At 37.0% G+C, this 16,984-nt stretch overlaps 1 protein-coding gene across 5 annotated transcripts in view; it reads left to right on the top strand.

The window, feature by feature from the left end:
• The window catches only part of INPP4B (inositol polyphosphate-4-phosphatase type II B), a 781,666-nt gene that overhangs the window by 155,297 nt on the left and 609,385 nt on the right, over positions 1 to 16,984 (top strand). For 4 of the 5 annotated variants that reach the window (XM_079154820.1, XM_079154821.1, XM_079154817.1 and 1 more), the window contains one exon: positions 1,605 to 1,667. The exons of the other annotated variant lie outside the window; for it this stretch is intronic. The gene's annotated coding sequence lies outside the window, so the exon portion shown is untranslated. The remainder of the gene's footprint in view (positions 1 to 1,604; positions 1,668 to 16,984) is intronic. 5 annotated transcript variants of the gene reach the window in all.

Genomic DNA, 16,984 nt, shown 5'->3' with positions numbered 1-16,984 from the left:
CCCCCTTTAATTTTGTGCACAATATTGATTTAGTACTTTCTACTACTCCAGCACATTTTATGTTGATGATGACATTTTTTAAAACCAATCACTTGGAATAATTGTCTGTGAAACTGTCCCCCTTGAGTCTCTCTTTGTTGATTGTGGTTCCTCTTAAGTGTGTCACAGGCCCTGACTTGTAGTAGGAGTTTACAAAGTCTTTTCTGAATGGAATTGAGTGTTCACAGAGTAGACAAGGGCCAGGTGCTTTAGGTGACTCTTGAAGTATAGTCTTGGAGGATTTCTTCCAATGAAAATCCTAAGCAAAATCAAGAGGAGTCACTGCAGTGCAGTAGTTGACAGCTCGCTAATAATCTCCTGAAATACTCTTCAATCTTTTTCACTGACCTGCATCACAGTTGGATTAATAAATAGAAAATCAGGCAATGTCCTGTGTGATGTGATTTAATCATTCTACCATGTGGCTTGCCAGGCGTTGATTGTCAGTGGGGCAGTGAGATTCTTTTTTTAAAGGAGAACGGTGCTAATAATAGCAATAATCATGTTGATAGTAGTACTGCCTAACACTTAGCTTGGTGTTATGGTATGTCCTTTATATGTATTTATCTCACTCAGTTGTCATATCGGCTCTATGAAGAAGGAGGAATTGTTCCCATATTACATAGGAACCATGAAATTTTCCATGAGTTTCATTTGCTTGCCCAATATCACACAGCTGCTATGATATGGTAGTGATTTTAGTTTTAAGATGACTGATATAACAATTAATCAATGACCAATTAATCAATGTTGTTAGCCATTAATATTCCTTCCACCAAATAACTTTCTTAGGTAAAAATTTTAGATTCATTCCTTATCTATGTGACGGCCCTTTCTGGAAAATATTGCTCAGACTTGAATTTCTTATCCTCCAATCTGAACATTCAGATAATGATGCAATAAAATCTTTTATGGGATACTCCTCAAGATTGTTATATGCTAAGGGAGGGAATAAGATATATTTTCATAACTTCTGACTTCTGTAAAGTACTTTCCTCCTCGTTGCAGCACTGAAAAGCTTTGAAATTGCATCTCATAAGGAGGGTAATCTGCAATTATTTACAGAGTCATCCCACAATATTTCATCTTACCACTTTTGTGGAAAGACCCAAAATTTCATGAATATTTTAAAGCCCATACCCACTAGGAGAGGGAGGAAAGAAGTTTAGATAATTGCAAATTCCATTTCAGTCTGTTGTATTCTGAGTAAATGTTCAGTCCCAACATGGCTTACATCTTGTCTTTTGAAATGATGGAAGCTAATGCCTTTCCTTGCTCAAGTGCAAATCTCATTCCCATGTGAGAAAAGAAAAAAGAAGCAAAGAAAACAGACTGAGTATCTGCTGCAGTCACCCATGTTCTCAGCTGCAGGGGAGAGAGGACCTTTGGGGAAGTTATTTGGCATTTAAAGCAAGTGGTTCTTGAGGCACCTACTGAATGGAGCTGAATATTTTGTTAAATGATTTTCTTCTCTGACCTTTATTACTAATGAATCTTCTTTAAGAAGCCTTTAAAAAGTAAAAAGAAAGATTGTTTTTATTAATATCCTTTCTCCTTGCCCACAGAACCAAAAGAAATGGTGTTACCTGGCAAGAGATCTCCTGTGTTACATGAGAAATCAGACCAAGGTAGTGATGCTTATTTTGAATGGATATGTTTTTCAGTATGTTTCTTTGATTACTGGTTTTAAATATTGAGTGACTCATCAAAAAAGGAAATCGCTACTGAAAGGTGAGAAGGAAGGATTTCTGATGATGACCATATTCATGAAGGGAACAATAAATTTTTAAATATACAGTAGTTTATGAAAACACTGTGGATAATGGTTAATTTTCTGAGACTGCTTTTTCCTTTATGTTAATATACGAATAGGATCTTGACGAGATGATTGCAATTCTCTTCATTTGGAAATAACTCCCAATTGCTATATCATATTTACAAATGATATGCAGTAAGAGAAAGATTCTTGTCAGGGTACAGTGATGAGTGTTTTTCCTTTGTGAAGCATTAGTCTGATAGCTTTGCATATTTTTGTAAATATGCAAAAAAATTGATACAAATTTCAAGAAAATTTGAAGTTTTATGAAGATACTCTGGTACAAACCATATATTTTCTCTGGAGACTGAGTTATATCATGCAGTTGTTGAATAGCATGCCTGATTATGCTTAACAGATTGCACATTTAGTTGCTAAATTTTCAAATTGCTATCTGATTTATTTACATATGTTGTCCTAAGAATATGAAAACTCATGCAAATATTCTAATGACATACACATGTAAACAAAGTGTAAGCACAGAAGCAATAGGTACATGTTTTACCAACAAAGCTTGCGTCTCAGAGATTTTTATAGAAAAGTCGCAGACAGGTTAGAATTGTGAAGGGAACTAGATGCATCTATTGAGTACTATCTTTTTGTTATAGCTATGATGTCACTGTGTGTACAGGAACATATTTATTAATTAAAAAGTAGAATATGGCTGCATTCTAATTGGAACTGATTGCATTTTGTTTATGATTAATGGTTGAATTTTTCCAAAAAGAATACTGAAACAAAGATTGAATTTTGAATTTAATTGACATCAGGACAAAATTTCTTTCTGAACTTTGATTTGTAGTTGAACAAAAATCAACTGTTAAGTTGAATTACAAATTGGGGCATTTCTTCTTATTTCTGGCTTTCAATGAATGCTTCAAAGCTGATGTAAACCCTTGAGAAAACAGCTTCTCTTCCCTTAAGGGGATTTTTAAAAACTGTAGTTACTTTTTCCAAGTTTCATCTGCTTTAAAATATTAATTCAAACTATAGTTAATGACATGAGTTAAGTGTTCCTCTTGCAAAGGTATGTGATTCCCCAGAGAGGGGTGTGATAATGAATGCTCATATGTAATATGGGAAGAAGCTGCAAGTGAGCTATGTGACCCAGGTGTAGAGAAACAGGTGTTAGAAAAGTGCTTTCTGGGGGCAGTCAGTAGAGGAGAGAAGCCTATGAAAGGAGCAGCCACTGAAGAGGTCTTGGACCCATACTCTTTAGAAATAAAATAAGGAAGGGAGTGAGGGCACACTCACGATGCACTCATGAACTTTTTCTTTCCTCAGAGCTAGGTGTATACTCATAGGTTCAATTATTAGACAGTAATTTGATTTATTTAAGATATGGATAAACTTATATTGAAACAAACCTAGTAGAAGAGAGTTAGGATGAGGAAGGGGAAAATTCCCATCAACATGGTAGAATTTCTAGCATCTTGCTTCTTTTCACCGTGAGACTAAAGGAAGCATTTGTGTAGTGCCAACGTTCAAGTGCTTTTCCATGATAAAACTCCCCAAGAGATTATTATCTAGGATGGGTGTGCATTTGTGTCAGGCTAAGAGCAGGCTGTGGAGGAGAAGCTTGGGGTGGTTGAAGTGGGTCTGTGTTGTTATCTCTCTAGGTTCATCCCTTAGATGCACATAGTGAGGGGGGTTTGCATCTTATAAAATTCCTGTTAATAAGACAGAGTGCTAATGGTGGATGCTTTGCCTCTGTTACCTCAGATGAGATGCTTACATTTCAATTTTAGTGTTTTAAAAGTGGAAGTTTAACTTTCTAGTGAAGGTGCTATTTTTAGATAAATGCTACTGTCCAGCTTTTCTTTCTTTTTTTTTTTTTTCCTAGCTGTACAAGCCCACACTCATTTTGTGTAGGATGATGGCTAACATACTCATTTTGTGTAGGATTAATTCTGGTGGTGGAGTCCAGAGTAGAGTCTGTTGGACTAACATGCACTTTCCTGTGTGTGTGTGTAGAATCTGCAAATTTTACATTCAATATAAAAGGATATTTACGTTACTTTTCATGTAATATTTTATGTGAAGTTATTGGTGTCTGTTAATCAAACTATTCTTAATTCTGTCATCCAAAAATAGAGGCAACTTCAATTAGGTCAACTTCTTATATACCTAGTAGACAATGAAATGTGTGTGTGTGTGTGTGTGTGTGTGTGTGTGTGTGTGTAGAGAAAGAGTCTTACTCTATTCAATTTTTATACAAGTTTTTATTTCTGAAAATATGGAATTTCAATTGAGGAAATTTTATTTCTATACTTGTTTTTATTCTGTAGGAATATTAAATTCTATTCTTATATATACTTAACTTTTTCTATGAGAAAATTAAAATGTTACATTAAGGATGCAGCAATTTTTTGATGTTATAGGTTGGTATGGAGGCTTGGTGGAAAACACATTTTGAGAGTTGAAAATAAACTGGATCCTAAGAGTGGTGTATTGTTCTATTTATGTTCAAGAAATAAGTTACAAATATATTGTGTATGGGTAGGTTTTATTTTGGTTTCTTATTTGATGGAGAAAATTTTGTAGATGTACTTCACGTTGAAATTTGGAAAGATAAATATGTTAAACATTTTAGGAACTCATTACAAATTATATATAATTTGCCTATTATAAAATTAATGGAAACAGCATGGAAACTTGTGGGTTGGTTGATAAGTGAACAGCTGTGAGTTGAAACAAGTGAAATGTCTCTATGGCTTGTGATGAAACGTGATGTAGTTTGCACGGTGCCTGAATTAGATTCCATGTCTGATTGGCACAGCGCTTTACAGAAACAGTTATAGCATCAGGCAAACTTGTTCCTACTACAAAGCAGAGAACAAACCATTGGACAGTTTCATGGAGAAGTGATTAAAACACAATTCTTTAAGGGAGAATTTTCATCAGAAGAGTTATTATAATAGTTTTAAGAATTTGGCTTTTGTGATTTTTATGATTTTTGTCACATGTAGAAGTTTTTGGGTTTTCTGACTCTGGTTGAGTATTAGTTTCTGTGGGATACTGGATGTGTTTACATGTGAAAAATTCTCCCAGGACTATAAACAATAGCATTGTCTAGAATCAGCTCCTGCTAATATTCAGGTTCATTCTTCAATTTTCCACCTGTGGTTTATGTTGTTTCTGTTACTCTGTACTCTAAACATTTATGTCTTTGTCCTAAAAACTCTGCCGTGGATACCCCTCTTCTTTCTGCCATAATCCACAGCCTGTATAACTTTAGAGCTTCTCCTTAAGAATTGGCTCTGAGGCCTCCTCACATGCATTTCTCTGTCCCTTAGCCTTTGCTGACTCAGAACCGTTACTTTATTATAATGCCAGTCGATGTCATTGATTGACACATATGTTTGTGTTCTTAAGTGATTTCATATATGTGCATATATAATTTCATATCATTATATAAAGGTGCACACACAAATATTTTAATTTAATATGGTTGTAAGAAATATCTTTCTGCCATTCACTTTTACTCCCACTTGTGAGTAAAGTAGACACGTTTTGAATGAGTGCTCTCTTTTGAATCCTTGAATCTCCAGGATTTCTACTGAAGGAATATTTGAAAGGCTAAAGGTTTGTTTTGTACTATGGGAGTCAGAATTTAGCTGTTTTTTGTGTTAAGTAGGACTACCTTGAGAACTGACTCTACTGCTTATTTTCAAAGAGAATAAAATTGAAATTCAAATCCACTAACTTCTAAAGCTGTTGTAGGGACACACTTTTCACCAAGGGGAGATGGCCTAATTCTATCACCTGTTGGCTTTGTGCCATTTTGCCCATGTCATTGGAGAAAAATTTAACTTTAGCTCTTCAGCAGTCACTTTCACCTAAGAACAAATCAGTGCTTTATGAGAACACTACCTAACCCATGTTTACCATCAGAATGGATAAAAAATATACAAGTTTGAATTACTAGCTCATTCGCTTACTTATTCATTTATCAATTCAGTGTCTACCTGCTGTGTTCACACGGGCTCTAGCTGAACTGGAAGTCCATACAGCGCTGGAGAATCTTCTGCTTGTTCTCCACACTGCCCTGGTGCATACATGCATGCCACACAGGTCCCAGAACCCCCTTGCGAATTATCTCTGTGCTCCTCATTTTCCACACAGATTCCAATCTCTTTCACATTCTTTGGCATATCACCATAATGTGGATGTTAGAAACTACTAAGGCAGTTCCAATAGCTGCTCTTAAGTCTTTGATAGTTTTTGCATCTCATTTGTAGGAATTGTATGGCCATTCCAAATGTGCATGTCTGTGTGTGAATATGGGGTCTGAAAGGACATATACCTAGCTCTACAGTACAGTTGCCCAGGCAAGGATCCTTAAAGTACCTAAATGCTAGGTGCAGAAATAAAAATAGGGCGATGGTTATTTGGAACATTGAGATAAAATAGTGTTTAATGGGGTTGGGGCAGAGCCTTTGGGAATTGAGGCTCCTAGGGAACTAGTGATTCCTAGTAAAGGACTAATGAACTTGATGGAACTGGTTCCTTTATGGCTTTAGCAGATATATTTTCATTTCTTCTGTTTTGCAGTGTTAGCACAAAGGGAAATCAAGTCATTGAAGGAAAAGTGATTTGGACTGAAGCAAATCATTTGTAATGTGGAATGTCTACTAGGCTTTGCAGGTGTAATCATGAAAAAAATTGTATATAGACAGATATCCCTTTACCTTTCAAATGCATTTGGCTTTTAAAAAATCATGCCACTAGATGTCAGCAGCAACCACCTAGGGGTTCCTCTGACCTTAGTTTGTAACAACAAAAAGTACCGTTAGAGTATTTTATCTGAGAATAATACTTACTGCAAAAGTTTAAGACCAATTTCTGAGGCATTAAAGAGTAGAACTGTTATGAAGTCATTTAAAAACTGCTTTCTGTTCACATGTAACATGCTGCTTTTATTTCCAGTATTCCCTGTACCAGTGAGATGGCATGAAGAATTAAGTGTGAACTGAGTAATTTGTCAGAAATTTCACTTGATGCCAGAGTTCTGCATTTTCCTGTCAACACTTTGTGATTCATTTATGTCAGCATTGCATAAATAACTGGGATTTGGCTTTTTTTTCATTTTGGCTTTTTGGATGTGTTTTTGGTGGAATAAACCATGAGATGATTGTGTAGTATTAAATTTTCAGCATCCACATCTGTGCTCTGTTTACTTAGTAACATCCAAACTTTCCTGAATCTATGTTCTGTTATTGTAAGATTCTCAGAACATTTTGATAGATGCCACAGGGTATAGATATTTGACAGAGAAAGAAATCTGGAAATAATATTTTCCATGAAATATAACATATTTAACATGTATATATTCAATGTATATGTACAATTATATACATATAATTTTTAACCTTTAAAAAGGTAGATAGAAATATTACAAATGCTTTTTTCCCAGAAGTGAATAAGAAAATTATAGTATTAACAATGTTCAATAGGTACTAATAATTTTTAAAATAATGTAGTTAATATCTAGTCAGATTATATTCACATGAGTAGGAAGTTTCAGTCTAATCTGTTGGATTTTAGGCATCAGTTGGAATTTACTGATGGTTGATTGACTATGACTTTAAATAATTATGAGAAAAGGAGTTTTTCCTATTTCTGTCCTCTGGAAAGTTTTTGCTTGAAGTTGCATTTAAAAATGTGTCTTAGGAAAAGATGTCCAAAAAATTATAAAAATATTCCTTTTCCTGAAGCAGATTGTACCAATGAACATACCACATTAGTGAGTTTTGCATCCTTCTCACTTTCAAGATCTGTTTTAGAAAGTGGTTGTTCTAGTTGGTAAGGGTGAGGTTGGGTAACTGGACTTGTGAGTAGGTCAAAGAGAGAATTCCTTTTATACTGAAGTTGTTAGATTTGAGAAATATTGGTTTCGCTTCATAGGAGTAATACTAGGCTTCTCTGCTAATAAATCGGACTTACCGAAATTTTGCCCACCACTGTGGTTGTTAAAGATAACTATGTTCATAGGTGACAAGGCCAGCATTGACATCATGCTGCAGTTGCTTGACTCATGTAATTACCCACATGCAGTAGGTGCAAGGAGCAAGTGCAGTCAATAATGGAAGCACATCATTAGCCAGATGTTCAGATAAGGGACTCTCAACCTTGAACCTGGTGGAAGCACATGGCTTACAGGATCCAGCCATGATTCTGAGGAGAGGTCAGTGCCAGAATCTGCCTGGGGCATCTGTTGTCATCTGTCATTTTCTTCATCATTTATAAATAGTCAAATGTTAGTGGTTCACAAGAGATGTTTGAATAGAGATGCTGACAATTTTAAAGTGTCCTAGCTCCACATTAATAAGCCGACACCTAGTTCCATATGCATAAGTGCTTTTCTTTTTATTGTAATTTTTATTGGAGACATAATATTTGCATATCTTTATGGGGTGTGTTATGATAATTCGATAGATGTATACAATGTATAGTAATCCATCAGGGAAATAAGCATTTCCATCTCTTCAATCATTAATCCTTTATGTGCTGGGAATTTTGTACTCTTCTGATCATTTTAAAACACATCATAGAGTGTTTTAAACAATAGTTACCCTACTGTGCTAAAAAAGAAGTAGAAGCAATTCCTTCTCTCTGTGTTGGTGCCTTCCCTCTTCTGCTTCCTGCCTCCTGCACTTCTTAGTCTCTAGCGACCACTATACCATTGTGTGCTATAAATTTGGCTTATTGGTTTCTATATATGAGAGGTATTTGTCTTTCTGTGTCTGGCTTATGTCACTTACCATACCACCTCCAGTTCCTCCCATGTTGCAGTGAATGACAGCATTCCATTCTTTTCTTTATGGCTGATAGCATTCCATGTGTAAATATACCATGTTATCTAGTGAAGGGCATCTGGGTTGATTTCATATTTTGGCTCTATTGAGAAAAGTGCTGCAATAAAGGGTAGTACAAGTGTTTTATTTTTCCATATTATATTCTCATCTCCTTTACATATACACCTGGTAGTAAAATTGCTAGATCATACAGCAGTTCTATTTTTAGTTTTCTGAGGAATCTCCATACTGTTTTCCATAATGCTACACTAATTTACATTCCTATGAATACTATATAAGAGTTTCCTTTTCTTCACATCCTTTCTAGAATTTGTTCCTTTTTGTCTTTTTGATGATAGCCATTTTGTCCAGGTGGGTGAGATGATAGCTCACTGATATGCATTTCTCTAAACATCAGCACATTTCTTCTCAACATATTAATTTACCTGTGCACTGACATGGATTCAGTCAAAATCTAGAGAGGCCTGAGTTCCCTTTGGGCTATTCAATAAATTCAAACACCTTCGCTTGACGTGTGAAGACCACTTTATTGCTGGCTGCATCCCATTATTCCCAATTTCATTTCCATCCAATTCTTCACCCAGTGGTTGCCTGTAGCCCCTATGACCTGATCCATTCCATTTATCTATGACTTACTTATATCTGTCTAATGACTTTGCATTCATCATTATCTCTACCTAGAAGTTGACTTTTCCCCTCTCCCATGTCTTGGTCTTCATTTCAGAGAGAGCAGCAGGTAGAAGGTGCACTTTTTGTTAGCTGGATGTTCAAGGTTCAACTCCCAGATGGGCAGTTTATTGCTGCCCGACTGACAGGCAAGCTGCCTCTGTGTTTCATGCTGATTTCTTCTTTAAAACCAGGAAAGAGAAATAACTTAAATAATTGAGTTAGTCAAATGAGGCTATTAATAATAACCTGCAGTTCTTACTGGCCCATAGTAGGTGCTTAATATATGTATTAGTGACTAATAATTCCATCAAACAGTTTCATAATTCCTTTCTATAAAGTCTGTTTCAAAATTTGTTGTTCTTTATATAGTCACTAATCTCACTAGTATGTATTTGAAACTGATCACCTCAAAAGACGTTTAAATTTAGTGATTCCTACATTTTAACCACTTGCTGTATTAATTTCCTCCATCAATAAGATGATACTTGCCAGGATATTCCTACAGTTCTTGCGAAGGCAAAACTAGAAAATAAAAATAACAGGGTTGGAAGTGGTTTCACTTATACTACTCCTGTTATGTGTAAGAAATGAAATTAGGGACTTAACTTATATTAGCTTATCATAACACCACACGTGTGTTTGGGGTTATGGACCAGGAAATAATGAGTTCACACTGGCACCTACTAAGGAATGAGATGAGAGAACATTCAAGCTCAAAAGTCCAGCAGAAATGGGAATATAAAACTGGGATTCAAAAGAGAAGTTAAAACTTGAGATATTTGGTAACTATGGACAGAAGTGGACTGAAGCTGTATGAATGAATAAATTACTTATCTGAGGCGGAGAGTGGACAGAAAAGAACACCTCCCTGCCCACCTCCTCACTCACCCAGAAGAATGAGACTCAGTGTCATGTTTTTTTGTGAGTTTTGTAACATAAGAAATATAATATTTTACTGGGGCTAGTGCATGCATCCTTTTCAAATCCATAGTTGAATGTACTATCAGACATAAAACCACAATGTCTGAAAATACTGATAGATAAAATTACTCTTGACCTACTTTTTGACCTGATATAAATATCATTAACAACATCAATTAACCATGTAATAAAATTTTTATTGTCCATTTTGCAAGAAGGAAGTGTGATATTTTGATCTCATTGGTAATAGGATGGCTGGGTATAGCTCAGATATTAGGAATCTATATAGAATATAGGAAGGGCTTTGGGGATCATATAGGGGATAATAAATGATATATTTCCATTATTAGAAAATGCTTTTCATTAATAAATTCATACTTTTTCTTATGAATTTAGTAGGATTGTTAAAAATTCCATAAATCAGAATTTGCTTTTCATTAGTGCTCATCAAATGTGTGGTAAACATATCATTTTTATTTTTGTTTAGTTTTAGAGTTTGGGAAACGTCTTCATTAGGAAGTACTCACATTTTCTGTGGAATTGGTAAATTGTGGACATGATAATAGAGGTTATTTATTGACTGCAGTTGCCCACTGTATCCAACGATTTCATATCCATAGATTTGACCAAGTGCAGATGGAAAATATTTGAAAAAAAATTGCACATGTACTAGACATATGCATACTTTTTTCCCCTTGCCATTATTCCCTAAATAATGCAGTATAACAACTATTTACATAGCATTTACATAGTATTAGGTATGATAGGAATCTAGAGATGATTTAAAGTATTTGAGAGTACATGTTTAGGCTACATGGAAATACTACACCATTTTACTTCAGGTACTTGAGCCTCTGATGATTTTTGTATACAAAAGTCCTAGTATTAATCCACTCTGGGTACTGGGGGAGAATTGGTACTTACTTGATTCCAGGCATTGCTTGACACTTAGTGCATTAGTTCATTTGTATCTCTGTCTCAAGCTATCCTGAGTGCTTTAACAAAATATCATAAACTGGGTACCTTGTAAAAACAATTTTATTTCTCATACTTCTGGAAGCTTGCAAGTCCAAGCTCAGGCATCGGTAGGTGTGTGCTGAGGGCCTGTGTTTTGGTTCAGAGATGGCATATTTTAGCTGTGCATTCATGTTGTGGGAGGGGCAAATGAGCTCCCTTGGGTTTCTTTAGAAGGTGATTGATACCATTCATAAGGACAAAGCCATGATAACCTGATTAAATCCCAAGGCCCCGCTCCTTCATACCATTACTTTAGGGGTTAAGACTTCAACATGTGGATTTAGGGGGAACATAAACAGTGACTCGATTGCATCTCACAACAGCACTAAGAATTAGGGACTACTATGATCTCTATTTCAGTTTTCCTTTGTCATTATAATGCCATGAAACCAACAACTACAAAACTCATTAGCAAAAATCCTGTAGCTTGTGTAGGTGGTTTATGCTTTCTTAGAGGGACTTGGTCATATGTTCATAGTGAGCCGTGAGCTGATTTGCTAATCTTGGCTGCACTCACATATCTGTGTCTTCAGCTAGGACAATAGGGATGATCCAACTTTGCTGTGTGCAATCTTGCAACAGCTTTCTCCAGGGTGGTAGCAGGGTTTAGGGAAGAGACGGGAAAAATACTTATGGTTTCTTGAGGCCTGGGCTCAAAGCTGGCACAAGGTACCACAGTCTATTGACCAAACCATACCTCAAGGCCATCCTGGAACCAAGGGATAAGGAAGAGACCTCACCATTTGATGGAAGGAATTGCCAAACCACATCACAGTCGATTGGATAGAGATGGATGGAAAACGTGGGTCACTGTTGCAAATAACATACCAGCATCTCATTCTGTATTATGAAAAGTCTGAGATAAAAGAGATTAAATAACTTTCAGCTAGGGTAGAGTTGGGGCCTCTACCTGGCCTGCTATGGGACTTCATTTCCCAGAACTCATTGCTTTATGAGGGATGGGCATGTGTGTTAAACAGAGCAATTCACAACTCTAACATGAGACCAGTAATTCAAGAGATAAATCACTGTCTTGAGGATGCAAAACGTCAGGATGTCAACTTACAATAATCTTTTGTTCTGCCACTTGAGAAAGATCAAAAGATAGTGAAAAATTAATATAAGAAAGAGAAAGGGAAGGGGAAGGACAGACAGGAAAGAACGAAGAAACAGAAGAGTGAGCAAGTATTAGGAACTGTGATTGTACCATTGAACCACTGGATTCAGTCATGCTTGAAAGCCTGAGCTCACTAATTTCTTGAACTAAAACATTTGTGTTTTGTCATTAAGCTGGTTTGACTAAGCTTTCTTCACTTGAAGCATAAACAATTTGAAGAATGGCAATAGATCATTTTGCAGAAATGAGCACAGCCTTGTTTCCAGTCTGTGTGCTCTTCCAGAACCTTCTGGGTTCTCCCCACCAAGAGTGAAGATGATTTTCCCTTTTCTTGAGACAAGTGGGTTTGTGTCTCATACTGTAGAATGATGTTTCCAAAGCCAAGTCAAAAGGAAGGTATGGATTCTGCCTGGTATGCTTGCTTGCTCACTCTGTATGTGTGTGTGTGTGTGTGTGTGTGTGTGTGTGTGTGTGTGTGTGTGTGTGTCTCCATCTGTCTGTCTCTATCTTTAAAGACACTTGTTCTTGGAACCTGGTTATCACATGAAAAATTCCAGGCCCTCACAGAGCAGCTATTTGTAAATTGTTCTGGCTGGCAGCACTCTCTTAAGTTCTGAGCCAAAAGCCAGTGTCATCTGCCAGCCATGCAAATCACCAAGTCTTCAGATAGTCTCAGCTCCCAGCCTTTGAGCAACCTGGGTGGTAGTGAGAGGAACAGCAATGAGCTTTCCCTTGGTTCCTTCCCCAAATGCAGATTAATGAGCAAAGCAAATGACACCATTTTAAGCTACTAAATTTCAGGGTAATTTGTTAGACGATCATAGATGTGAATGCCTAGAGCAAGCAGGACTCTCTTACCCTAGAATTCCTTCCCAGGATTCTTTTTTACACCTACCAGACCCTGCTCTACCCAGTAACCACTATTCTGTATTGTCATGTGTTTTTATTTAAGCTTACTTTGATTTATCTGGTAGATGTGGAGATTTTCTTTTTATCATTGTTTACTCCATTGGCTTTGTGATGCAGCTTTTCTGGGATGGAAACAGTGTTGGGGTTCCTCATGTTGCTTTTTGCCCCCTATTGAAAGTCAGGGAATCCTGAGTTGACAAATTCTACTCCCACTCTCTCTTGCTATGCTATCTAATATGGCAGCCACTAGACACCTGTGATTTAAATTTGAATTAAATTTAAATTAAGTATAATTAGCAATTCAGTCCTTTAGGTACACTAGCCACATTTCAAGTACTCAATATTTCTGTATGTGACTACTGGCTAACATAGTGAACAGGGAAAAATTATCATCTCACAGTTCTGTTGGGTCCTGCACTGATTTGCAATTCACCCATGAGGTCCAAGACTAAATCCTTTAGATACTGAGATACAGTGGTATAAAAGCTTTTGACCTTGAGCAGAGAGCTCTAAAGTACCTGGACTCTTTCTTGGGTCTGAGCTCTGGAGAGGACAGAGATGTCAATCTCTGCTCCAGTTAATGGGGTTATGTTTCATTTATATTCACATAAAAAGATTGCTGTTTTTAGCCTTTCCTAAATTCTTTCCTAGCCCCTGGACATGTGGACAATGGTTTATTTTCCTGGGTACATTTGTTTCTTTTTAAAAACTCCTGCCTGACTTTCAGAACAATTCAATTCACATAAGTTGTCCCATGACAAAAGATATCCCTCTGCAAATCATTGGGGGTCCTGTTCTCTCAGCAGAGTGTCCTCATGCACCCCGAGGTTCCTGTGGGCTTGAAAGAGAACTCTGACTGCGGAATGGATATTACTACCTTAAGAAAGAAAAAGAATAACTTCAAGGCAAAGGGGTCTTTATTCTCCCTGGGTGCAGGTTTCTTTGAAATCTTGTTTATTGATTTTTCTTGTAACAACTGAGCTTGCAAACTATGAAAGAAAAAAACAAATAAAAGCAGGGAAATAATATCAATGATCAACAAGTTTATTTATCAGCTTCATCTCATTTGTAGTCAGTCACCAGAAGGCTATGAAATAAAAAGCACCACAAAGCCCCAACCCTAGTTTTTATTATGGAAACCATAGAATTTACTTGATCAAAAAGAAAGTAAACGTTTAAACTTTCGACAAGGGTTCATTCAGTTTTGAGTGGTTGTTTCTGGATCTATGTCAGTGTGTGAGGGGGGTCCGAAAGTGGGTGACCAGAAGAGAACCTGACAGAGGGTACGATGTCTGGTGTCATGTAAACAGTGCTAATCGCTCTGTCACCTTGCCCCAAATACCCTCCATTAACATCGTTCCTATAGCAATGTGTTTTCCTAAATTTCTGACCTATGCAATGGCTCTTCCATGAGGTCATTTAATCAGGTAATACTGAAAAATGCTAAATTTTATTTCTCCCCCCTGTTGTTTTATGATGCACATTAGGATATTAATTTCTGAGTAAGCCCGCCTTCAAGAAAAACCTGCTTACCTGTAACCCAGCATTGCCTGGAATGCATGAATCATGAAATCTTTTTATATTTTAGTAAATATTTTCATGTAATGCTCATTATATCCGGTGGTACCAGGGTTCAGCGTAGCTCACTTTGTGATATGCTTCTTTAGAATAAAACAAACTCTTCCAAGAAGACTTGCTTTGCAAAACAAAATTGATCAGGGAAGTTTTTTAAGTGAGCAGCATCCTAAGATGCTGAGAACAGGGAGAGGCCAGCATAGGGAGCATCCCTACAGAGACTCCTTCGAAGCTCAAGGTGGCTAACCATTTTGCACAAGGACTTTCTTGAGTTGGGAGATTTTCAGAGGTTTTCTGAGGAATCCCTTTGTAGAAGGCATCAAATAGAGGATGATTAATTGAAAATTTAATAGTGCTGTGTGACTTCCAGAGAGTCTTAAATTCCATCCTTCCCCCTTTTAAGTAACTATTTCTCCGGACAGTGAACTTTCCTTGCTGTTTCTCCTTTCTCACCAACCATTCACTCTTGGGTCCACAATGATCTTTCATTTACTTTCATCCCAGTAGACCTCATACTCAGATAATCAGTTGTTTTTTATTTGCCAATTGCAGTGGGCTCTTCCTGGGTGAACTCCTTGTCCTCTATGATTTTGGATTCTATCTAAATGCTTTTGACGTCCATATTTATATCTCCAGCTCAGTCTGCATTCTGAGCTTCAAAATTATATCCCCAGAGGCATCACAAACTTACATCCAAAATCGATCTCGTGAACTTGTACTGTAAACCTCTCCTTCCTGCAGTTCATTTGAAGAAACACGATTTATCCACTCACCCACATTGGAAACCTGAGAGTCATTCAAGATTTCTCTTTAGCTCCGAGCTGCCAGCTCCTACTAATGTTGACATCTCTCAGGCTCTCTCCTCTATCCCATGCTCCCCATTTCCTCTTCTTCCTTAGGCTTCAGCACACTGCTGACCTAAGAGTCAAATCATAGCTCCTCCACCTAATGAAATGACCTTGCACATGGTTGTTATTCTCCTTCTGCCTCATTTTTTCTCATCTGTAAGGTGGCAAAAGCAGTAATACCTAAGAGCGAATTATGATTTGTGAAAATCAAATAGGGATCAAGTGGGGATGTGTATTGAAGATCCAGTTGATTGATTTCTTATATCTCCCTGGGAACAGGGAGGCAGGAGAATTTGCTTCTTCTTGGGAAGAAAAAAATCTAGTAGGTCAGTTAGCATTTATATAGGAAAGAAAATCACCTTAAAATACTAGAGCAATGAATAAGAAAAACAAACACAGCTGTCTAGAATCCATGGGAAGACTGATTAATATTTTTTTCTTTCATTGCACAGTTATGGATTATTGCTCAGAAAATAAAAGAAGGAAACTGAACTATCTTTATCATCCTTTAGCATCACTAATAGAAATGACCATGTATATGATGATGGAGCAGGTACATAGGAGGACCGGATGGCAGCATACCTGGGACATTCCTGTCCAGCCATGAGTCTGCTGCTTGTAGGATCAACCAGCAGGGAAACTGCTGTCACCCTTTAAGACCTGACCATTAATCTCAGTAATTTCATATCAATATCTTATATTTTTGTTAATGACTGTCTTAGTCCATTCCTACTGATATAACTGGATACTTGACTAGGTAATTTATAAATAATAGAAATCTCTTTCTCCCAGATCTGGAGGCCTAGACGGAGTCCATTCATTCAGTCTCTGGAGAAGCTTCCCCTACTTGCTACTGCTTCACCTGATGAAAGGGGCAAAGGGACATACATAGCTCCCTGACACCTTTTTTATAAGGCCCCAGCTTCCATTCCTGAGCTGTGTGCTCATGCCTTAATTACCTGCTGAAGGTCCCACTTCTTCAGCAGTGACTAAAGCCCTTTTAAAACACCATGTCACACTGCCAGGGATCTGTGCAGAGTAGTACACATGGCCGTGTGTATTCTCAAGCCTACCATGATAGGAAGAATCTGTGATTAATGATAGTCATTCATTCTTTTAATAAATGTTATTGGCCTCCTTCTATGGGCCATTAATTCTAGATGCTGGGAATATAGCAGTCTACAAAACAGACAGAAATCCCTACCCTGCTGGATTTTATGTCTCAGTAAGAGGAGACAGACAGTAAACAAAATAA

Source organism: Sciurus vulgaris, assembly GCF_902686455.1.
Source record: "Sciurus vulgaris genome assembly, chromosome: 9".
Lineage (NCBI taxonomy): Eukaryota > Metazoa > Chordata > Mammalia > Rodentia > Sciuridae > Sciurus > Sciurus vulgaris.
Note: the sequence above shows the minus strand (reverse complement) of the source record. Positions and strands in the feature narration are given on the sequence as shown.